This window comes from Orycteropus afer, unplaced genomic scaffold (genome assembly GCF_000298275.1).
Source record: "Orycteropus afer afer isolate SDZICR_OR568_19922 unplaced genomic scaffold, OryAfe1.0 scaffold00123, whole genome shotgun sequence".
NCBI classification, from domain to species: domain Eukaryota; kingdom Metazoa; phylum Chordata; class Mammalia; order Tubulidentata; family Orycteropodidae; genus Orycteropus; species Orycteropus afer.
The window spans coordinates 3134134-3144459 of NW_006921710.1; positions in this window are offsets into that span (position 1 = coordinate 3134134).

Consider the following 10326-nt stretch of genomic DNA (forward strand, 5'->3'; position numbering starts at 1 on the left):
ACTAATTGTTTCCATGAATTTTGGTTTTCTTCATTCTTCTTTGCTCTGGACAAGGAGAGACCCATAGTTGCATCTAGATGGCAGCTTGCTAGCTTTTGCTTCATGGGATTTTCAAGGGCTGATTTTTCAGAAGTAGATGGCTGGGCCTTTCTTTCAAACTTTCAGTGAGCAGTCAAGCACATTAACAGTTTGCAACACTCAGGGACTCCCCAGCACATAGTCATTGTTAGGTGCCTTTGAGTTGATTCTGACTCATAATGATGCCATGTGACAGATAGGACTACCCCGCAGGTCTTTTTAGGCTGTAATCTTTACAGGAAGGAGCACTGGTGGGGCAGTAGTTAAGCATTTGGCTGCTAACCAAAAGGTCAGTGGTTCAAACCCACTAAGCACTCCATGGGAGAAAGATGTGGCAATATGCTTAGCAGTTCAGGGCTCCTTCCAGTACACAGAGAGCCTGGGCTATCACAGCTGGAGGAAACCAGTTTCATTTCATCTCCCTCTTGTGGCATTTATGAACTGGAGGATTTTTATTTGCACAGAGGTAGCTTTGGAGGGCAGAGTGGTAGAATCAGGGAGAGACACAAGTTGTTTCTGGGGAAGAAGAGAGAAGCTAAGTGGACCAAGACCCACCACCTTTGTTTACACAAAAGTTCTGGTGGATGGAAGGCTATAAGCAGTTCAAGCATTCCAAGGAGAATCCACTCAGGGTGGGGTGGGAACCATTGTATTGTATATTGTAGCCCCAGTGGGTTCCCCAACCCTCCTTGACCATTGGAATTCTTACAGCACCCAGAGCAAGTGGAGACAGCCCTGGAGCAATCTGCATCGGTGCTGGGAGAGTGCCTGGTGGAGAAAGAAATGGTAGTCCAAGGTCAAAATGGGAGCTCCCTCCATGCCTGAGGACTCTGGAGGGATGAAGGGTACCCAAACTAGCTAGCTCTGCCCAACCCATGCCAATACACCTCACATCAGGCTTGCTTTTGTTTCAATTTCCTGGGACCCATTTTAAGGAATGAACCCTAAATATGGAAGGTACAGTAGTCTGTACAAAAGTGGGCAGGAAAAGGAATGTTAATGACAATGGAAGAGTTTGAAGGGAACTGAATGTCCAGCAACAGGGGATTTGCTAACTGTATTCATGGAGACAAATCCTCCCTGCCATTCAGAATGATGACAATATTGATGGTGTGTGACCTTCACGTGGTTTGCTGGGGTAAAAGCACTCTGGTGCACAGTTCATCAGCTCAGCCCTGGGCGGAAAGTCTCAATTGCTGCAGGTGGGGAGCAGGACTGCTCTGTGGGGCTGGAATCCTTGTCCTCCTCCCAAGCACTCTGAGCCCAGTGTCCCTCAGAGACTCATGCCAGCACCTCTCCCAGACCCAAATGTGGGATCCCCCACACGATTTGGGGTGACTCAGTCTGCTTAACTCATGTGCCCTCACTGACCCTTCAGTGTCTCTGCTGTAGCATAGGAATAAGAGTAATATCCACCTTATAGAGGGGCTGGGTGGAGAGGACTGGGTGAAAACCCTCCACCTGCAAAGCATGAGCCTTGCCTATATACTCACAGACAGCAGCTCTTAGAGTTGTTTGAATCTATTTTAATTGTGCAAATATTTAATAGCACTTGTAATATGTGCCAAGTCCTTGGGTGATGCAAACAGTTTGCTCTTGGCTGCTAACTAAAAGGCTGGAGATTGGATCCACCCTGCAGAGCTATGAAAGAAAGGCCTGGTGATCTACTTCCATAAGATCATAGCCACTGGAAACCCTATGGAGCTCAGATCTACTCTGAAACATCTGGGTTGCCATGAGCTGGGACTGACTCCATGGCAACAGATTTTTTTTTTTTGGTTTGGTTGACAATGTGTGCTAGGCCCTGGGTTATTATTCAAGGGACTGGTAGCTTGGGGGCACTGAGCAAGGATGAGTCATGCCCAGCAACATCAGCCCAGCATTTGTAGCTTCTAGTCCCTGGTGACTGTATTAGGTGAATTAATTCAGCTAGAACCTACTGAGAATTTGCTAGAACTGGTTGAGCTCTGAGAGGCCAAGGAGGACCCATCTGATCTCTGTTCTTGTGATGTTGACGCTTTCTGGGCAAACTGGGCATGTACACCATGCCCTGGACATGGGGAGGGGTGTTTGCTAGAATTCTGGGATTCTTCTCTGTGGGAATTTAAGGGAGAAAAACCTTGTATACTCATTCTCCAGCCAGAAGAAATGTCCTCTTGTTCCTCACAGCTCTCTTAGAGGGGGTGCCCACCATGCCCAGCTCTGTGGCTGGAATAAATCATCATGAAGTGGATGTATTAGTTTCCTAGGACTGCTGTAACAAAATACCACGAACTGGGTGGCTTATAAGTATGGAAATTTATTGTCTCACAGCTCTGGAGGCTAGGAGTCCAAATTCAGTGTGTTGGCAAAGTCATGTTCTCTTTGAAAGCTCTAGGAGAAGACACTTTCTTGTGTCTCCTGGCTTCTGGTAGCTGTAGGTGTTCCTTGGCTTGCAGCTGTAGAATAACTCCTTTGTCACATGACCTATTTTCCTTCTGTTTGTCTGCCTCTGTGTATTTTCTCCACTTTTATATGGATATCAGTTATATAGGATTAGGACCTGTTCTATTTCAATATGTTCTCATGTTAATTGATAATACCTTCAAAGATCCTATTTCTAAGAAAGTTCATGTTCATAGGTACAGAGGTTAGGATGGGACACAATTCAATCCATAAGAGTGAGGAACTATACTTTAACATTTCCACTGTATGTTTGAATAGTGAGACCCTTTCTTTAGATCAAATCTTACAAAGGAATCTAATTTACAAAGAAGATACTAAGCTTTCAGTTTGAGTTCCAAGATGTAAAGAACATGGATGTCGTCACTCCTATCTTTACAATAAGAAAAATCTGGACAAACTAAAAAAGTCAATGACTTTTTTTGGACCCATCAGAGAACTGAGGTTGTAGAGCAACCTGCCACACTGAAATCTGGAGAGACAGCCTCATCCAGAGAGTCACAGCTGAAATTGACTTATCTAGAGTAGAAACTGCTAGAGCCACAAATTGCCAGGAACACTTAATGATAATTTTTGTGAATTGCTGGAGATTGAGTGTGGACTGACACTAAAGAGAGAAAATCCTGGGGTCCACACCCTTAGGGGTTTCCTACATTTTTGTGTGCTTTACCTCCAGGAATTCCACAAGGTTCTCATGGTGAAGATCTGAGAAAGATCCATTGTGTCTCTGGCAGAGGGGAGGGGAAGAGTAATCATTGTGAATTATATCCAGAACTTTCTCCATGACAAGGTCTATTCCCCAGGGGAAACGACTTTATCAGAACCTTATTCAGCTTGGGAGAAGAGCATATCCCTGAATCCAGCCCCTTCTAGTCTTCCTGTCTCACCTAAGGCAGAAAAACAACAACAACAACAACAACATAGTCAACAGGGGTTAGGGCTTCCAGAAATTACATTTGGAGTGCTTCTGCCAGGGAATGGAGTAGTGAGAAAGATGGGAAAAAGCTATTCCACTGGAGAAATATTTATGAAGGTCATATCCCACAGTCTTGACACAGGCCCACTGAAAGACTGACATTTAATCAAAATATTGTGGAATACTTCCCCACTGTCACATCTTATTAACACACCAATAGGACTCCATTATAATAACAGTGTATCACAGATAAAATACCTATAAGACACAGAATATCTCTTTGGAGGAGTACGTAGGGAAGTCCAAAGTCAAGAAAGAAGATAGAAGAAAGAACACTAGAGGAAGTTGAAACTTCTGGCACCTATAACTACAGCAAGCATTCAACATAGCTCAAGTCCTAGTCATATGAGCACAGTTCCTGTTACCTGATACCGTATGTCCAGCTTTCAACAAAAAATTACAAGGCGTACCAAAAGGCAAGAAAAAACTGTCTGAAGAGACAAAGCAAGCATCGGAACCAGACTCAGATATAACATAGATGTTGGAATTATCAGACAAAGAATTTAAAATAAATATTATCAATATGTAGAGGGTCATCAAAAGAGAGGAAGACTGTCAATGACATGGATTGACACAGTAGCTGCAATGATGAGCTCAAACATACTTATTGTTGTGAGAATGGCACAGGTCTGAGCAATGTTTGTTCTGTTATACATAGGATCACAGTGAGTTGGAGCTGAGTTAATGCCATTTAACAGAAATAAGAGCATGATTAATATACCAATGTCTGTAATAGAAAAAGGAGATACCATGAAAGAACTGATAGGATAATATAAGGAGAGAGATGGGAACTCTAAGAAAAAATCAAAGGAAATGGTACAAATAAAAATCACCAAGAGAACTGAAGGATGCCTTTGGTCCATCAGTAGACTGGATAGTCCTAAGGAAAGAATCAGTGAGCTTGAAGATAGGTTAACAGAAACTTTTCAAACTGAAGTGCGAACAGGAAAGAAAGAAAGAAGCCAAACAGAATATTTAAGAACTGTGGAATATTTCCAAAAGGTATATCATATGCATAATTGGAATACCAGAGGGAGAAGAAAGAGAGAATGGAGCAGAAGAAATATATGAAGTAATAATGGCTGAGAACTTTCCAAACTACAGATCCAGGAAGCTCAGAGAACACCATGTAGGATAAATACCAAAAAATAAAACAAACAAACAAAACCAAAAAAAGAAACAAACAAAACAAAACACCACCTAGGCATATCATATTCAAACTGTAGAAAATAGATAGAAGAGGCACTTACATTGTAATAGACTTATAAATTCATCTTTACTGTGTTTACTTGCTATAAAGTCAGACAGCCATTGGCAACAACAAGGCTGTTTTGCTGAAGACAGATTTTAAAAGAGGAATTTCTAATTTTTACATGAGACTCAGCATCCAAGTTATTTCTTAATTGATTCAGAAACCAACAACAGTTGTCAATCTTAACAGTTTTTGAAGTGTTTACCTTGTTATCTGGTATATTTAATAAAACTGACTTAGAAAATTCAAAAAGAAGGTGTAGGAGGAACTTCTCATTTCAAAACCTAACCACTACCAGACGTAAAAAAACCAGTCTACACAGCATGCTCCCTGAAGTAAGACATGGCTTTGTACTATGCCCCTGGTATGAGCACAGTGCCTTGAAGCTGGTGTTTGAGCAGTATTGTGGGTTTTAACTGCACAATGACCACTGGCCAAGGTGAGACCACCTGTTTGGGGGAGCCTTGTCATTCAACTAACTGAGCATGGAACTCAGGCCCTGAGTAATAAACTTTTTTGGTGCAATTTTTTCAAATTGCGATTTGGGTGAAAATTTACAAAACAAATTCATTTTCTATTAAACAGATCATACACATTTTTTTTTTTTTTTTAAATGACATTGATTGTAATCCCCACAAGGTAACAACTTTCTTCCACCCCTTCCCTGTGATTGCCATTTCCATGTGTCCTTCTTTCCTACTCATTCCTGCCGTCTGAGCTAGCTCCCTGCACAAAGGCTGCCCTTCTGAATTGCCATGGTTGATTGTTCTAAGGAGTGTACCTACCTGGTATAATTGTTCACCTCATAGGCATGTCTGTTGTTCGACTGGAAGTTAAGTTGTGGAAGTAACTTCAATTCCAGGCCTGAAGGATAACTAGGGGCCAAGTCTCAGGGGTTTCACCAGTCTCTATCAGACCAGCAGCCTGATCTTTTTTTTTTTTTTCTTAATGATTTTGAGTTTTGCTCCACATTTTTCTCCCACTCTATCTAGGATCTCTTATTCTGAGACCTTTCTGAGTGGTTGACAGTGGTAGCCAGGCATCATCTAGTTCTTCTGGTCTCAGTGTCATGTAGGGCTAGGTACCATGGTCCATTAGTCCCTTGGACTAATTGTTTCCATGTATCTTTGATTCTCTTCCTTCTTTCCTCTGGATGAGAAGAGACTAATTATCTCATCTTTGATGGCCACTTGCAAGCTTTTTTTTTTTTTTTTTTCCTTCAGGTTTTTATTTAAAATTTATTGTAATGGGGTCTGTGCAAAGGTAGGAGGGAGGAGGGTGGGGCACATGGGTAATAATAAATATAATTTATTAAAGCACTACTGATGCTTTGAGGGGCTGCCCTGCTCTTCTTCCTCACTTGTGACAGCAGCATTTGATCCCAGAGCAGGGGTTCTTAGCCTCAGCACTACTGACATTTTGGACTTGATAATTCTTTATCATGAGAGGCTTTCTTCTGCATCATAATATGTTTGCCAGCATCCCTGGTCTCTACCCACTAGATGCCAGTAGTACTTCCCTCATTCCTCCAGTAGTGACAACCACAAATACCTTTAGGCCTTGCCAAATGTCCCTTGGGGGGCAAACTTGTGCCCAATTGTGAGCCACTGCTGGGAGAGTAGAGCCCAGAAAACTGCAGTCTTCATAAAGGCCAGCCCAGGAAGAGCTTCTTCATGGGTTTTTGGTGGAGCGGAAGCAGTGGAGAGCTTGAGATGTCTCCAGGCTTTGAGGATGGACCAGGAAGTGCAAATTGAAAGGAAATTCCCTCTAGGACTGAAATGCACTGGCTACTGACAGAGCAGTCTACTGACAGAGTAAAGTCATCTTCACTTTGGCAGGTGAGCATGACCAAGCTCTCTGATCTGCTCCTTGCCCACACATCTACATGGGAAGCTTGCCTGTTTGCTCCCTCCTAGGGTCACAAGAGTCTCCAAATATCTCTTGATTTGGGTAAAAAAAAATTTGGATAAATAGAACAACAAAACCTATACCAATCCATTTTTTTAGCTCCTAGAAAATTGATGAACACATACTAACACTTGATAAATATTTGTTGAGAAAATAAAGGTGATTGCACAAAAAGACTACCAATCAGAACAACAGAGAAAATACAAGGAACTGGAGAGAACTTGACAAATTTTTGGCATTTTAAAAAATCTTTGTAAAAATATAGATGATACATTTGCCAGTTCAACATTTTCACGTGTACAATTCAGTCACGCTGATTACGTCAGTCACGTTTTACCACCCATCATCAATATCCATTGACAAATTTCCATCACTAAACAGAAATTCAGTGCTTTAAACAATGACTCCCTTTTTCTCTTCTGGCCTGGGTAACCACTATTAAACTCCAGTTTGTGTATATTTGCCTATTCTAGGTATTTCAGGTAAAATCATACGATGTTTGTCCTTTTGCGTCTGACTTATTTAATTCAGGATAATGTTTTCAAGGTTCCAACTTATAGTGACCCCCCACTTGCAAGCTTTTAAGATTCCAGTTGCTACTCACCAAAGTAGGATATAAGACAATGTTTCTGTGTAGTATGCTGTGCCAATTGAGCTAGATGTTCCCCGTGACCATGGTCCCGAGTCCACAGGCTCAGCAACTCACTCTCTCAAGAAGTTTGGTTGTAGCTAAGACTCTATCATAACTTTGCTCCCTGTTAGCTCTATTTTACATATGAACATTCTTATAGCATATACAAATACATATGTAGAAATATCATCTACCAAACCTATATATGGTCATGGGTGTATTCCATTTCACCTACCCATACCTGATCATTTTGCCCGTCTGCCTATGTATCCACACATAGATTAATGTTTGTTGTTATTGATAATGCAGTATTGTGTATGTAAAAGCATTTACCTTTGATGTCTCTGTCTCTTGTGCACCTCTCCCTGTCTTCCTTTTCCTTAGTGTTATTGTGCTGGTCACTCACTTTCGGCATATTGCCCTTTCTTTCGCTCAAATCAATATGTATCTCTTACCCAGCTAGTGATTTTCTCTCCCCTCCCCTCCCCTGTCTGATCAACAACAAAGAAAGTTTCCTTTCATTATAAACCTTTCCCTGACTTTTTATAATAGTGGAATCATACAATAATTGTCCTTCTGAGATTAATTTATTTCACACAGCATAATGTCCTCCAAGTTCATCCATGTTATGAGGTGTTTTGTGGATTTTTCATTATTCTTTAGTGTTGCATAGTATTCCATTGTGTGTATAGAGCATAGTGTGGTTATCTATTCAGTCATTGATGGGCCATTAGGTGGTTTCCATCTCTTTGCTATTGTGAGTAGTGCTATGATCAACACGGGTGCACATATATATATCTATTCATGCCCTGGCTCTCACTTCTTTAGGTTATATACCTAATTGCTAGATCAAATGGTATTTCTATTTCCAACTTTTTAAGGAAGCACCATACCATTTTCTACAGTGGTCTGTATTTGGTGAAATTAAAAAAAAAATTGTGATTTTTGGTGAAAGTTTATAGAGCAAATTCACTTTCCATCCAACAATCCACACATTCTGTTTTGTGACATTCACTGCAATCCCCACAATGCAACAGCGCTCTTCCCACCTCCTCCCACACACACCACTTCCCTTTGTCTTTCCTTCCCATTCCCGCCTGCCTTCCTAGATCCATCCCTGAGAAAATGCTGTCTTCTTGATCTTGAATGGTTGATCTAATAAGTACATATCTTCCTGGTATCACTATTCATGTTATAAGCCTATCTATAGTTTGGCTGAAAATTGAGCCATATGGGGATTGAGTTTGGCTTGAAGGGTGTCTAAAGGCAATACTCTTGGGAGTTCCATCAGTCTTTATCCGACCAGCAAGCTTGATCTTTTTATAATTTTGAGTTTTGTTCCACGTTTTTCTCCCACTCTATCCAGGACCTCTTATTGTGATCTCTTTTAGAGCAGTCAGCAGTGGTAGCCAGGCACCATCTAGTTCTTTGGGTCTCAGGGTCATGGTTTTGGTGCAGTTTTGCTTGACCAGGTATTTGTGGGCCTGAATCCAAGAAAAGACTGGTGCAGAGTTAGAATTTTCCTTATCAGGGATGCAACTGAGCACAGTGATGGCCTGCTCGCACCAAATTGAGTTAAGCCAGTAGCACATGTTGATGTGCTGTGGGTCTTTAGTGCCTAAAAATACGACATATACAAATTGCATACCAATTATTCTGAAGATAGACTCAAAAATTCTACACAAAAATATTAGCATATCATTCAATGCAATGATAAATAAACCTGAGAGAGAATGTATTATGACCAAATGAAGTTTGTTCTAGGAATGCGAAGCTAGTTTAACATTTGAAAATCAATCAGTATGTTTTATTACATTAAAATAAAAAAAAGGAGAGAAATCATATGATCTCTATGGCTTCAGAAAACGCATTGGAAAAAATTCAATACCATTCATGGTAAAAATTCTTGGCAAACTGGAAATATAAGGGAATTTCCTTATCTTAAAAAAGGTAAGCAAACAAACTTACAGCAAATGTAATTAATGGCAAATTATTCAAAGCATTCCCTCTGAATACTTGGAAACATGACAAGGAGGCCCATTCTTATCACTTCTAGTCAACATTGTACTAAAGGCTGTGCCGTAAGGCAATAAAAAGAAACAAATGCTATGAGGATTGACAAGGAAAAAATAAAACCAACATTATTTGTAAGTGACATGACTGTGAACATGGAAAATACAAAATAATATACAAACTATTAACATTAATAACTATTTCAAGGTCATTGTATAAAAATACACTTCTATAACTAGAAACATAGAAATAAAAATACTGTTTTCAGTAACAACCAAACATCAAAAACTCAAGAGTAAGTGGAATGAAAGATGTACAGGATGTCTATACTGAAAACTATTAAAATTATTGGGAGAAATCAAAGCACTAAACAAATGAAGGGATATAGTGTGACACAGTATGATATAAAAAACCAAAGCACAAACCGAACTCACTGCAGTGGAGTCGGATCTGACTCACAGCGACCCCTCCTTGGGTTCCTGAGGTGGTATTACTATGGAAGTAGATTGCCCAACCTTCCTTCCGAAGAGTGGCTAGTGGGTTTGAACCGCCTTCTGGTTAGCAGTCGCATGCCTTAGGCACTACACCACCAGAGTTCCCTGTATGATATAGCATGACATATTATATCCCCTTATTTATTTAGTGGTTTGATTTCTCCCAATATTGGTAGTTTTCAGTATAGAGGGCTTGTGGAGCTTTCAAAGTGATCTATAGATTAACCACAATCCCAATAAAAAATCCAACATTTGAAAATTAAAACTAAAAATTGTGTGTGGGTGTGGGTATGGGTGGTGGTGGTGAGGGATTGGCAGATTGATTCTAAACTGTATATGAAATGCAAATAAATGGCTGAGAATAGCCAAAGCAATCTTGAAGAACAATAAAGGTACAATCATATGATATTGTTGAACTGGTACAAGAACAGACAAACACATTAATAAAATATTATCCAAATAGGTTAAATATATTATATTGAAACAGATTTAATCTGTTTTGTTAAAATAGATTTAATACATTTTATTGAAA